Genomic DNA, 500 nt, shown 5'->3' with positions numbered 1-500 from the left:
AACGGCCAGACTCCGAATTAAAAAATACGTTAGAAAGATGACAAAGTGTTTTTTTAAAGAGAAAATGTTACAGATGGGAAAAAGTAAAAAGTAGAAAGTATTTAAAATATTTAGAAGAGGAAAGCATGTTGAGGGTGACAAATGGTTTTTGGAAAATGTTAAAAATATATATATGTTTCAAGGATGACGAAGTACCGAAAGATGAAAGTATCATGAGTATTCAACAACAGTTAAAAAGAGGTAACGTTATAAGAGGGTAACGACAAATGTGTTAGAAACAGTTTAAGAAGTGAAATAATACGTGCCAACGTTTCGGTCAGAATTTCTAGCCTTCATCAGGGCTAAGAACAGAACAAGATAACAACCAATGAATACAGAAAATAAAATATAAACTGAATGACATAAAGTAAATAATTGTACAGAATGGAATTAATAAAATAAAGTGATGAAAGAAGTGGAAAATCAAATGTATACATTGGTAATTAAATAAGTAGGTAAAA

The sequence above is a fragment of the Halyomorpha halys genome, unplaced genomic scaffold (assembly GCF_000696795.3).
Source record: "Halyomorpha halys isolate HHAL.00 unplaced genomic scaffold, Hhal_1.1 Scaffold850.1, whole genome shotgun sequence".
Lineage (NCBI taxonomy): Eukaryota > Metazoa > Arthropoda > Insecta > Hemiptera > Pentatomidae > Halyomorpha > Halyomorpha halys.
The sequence above is the reverse complement of the archived record's forward strand: the minus strand, read 5'-3'. Positions refer to the sequence as shown.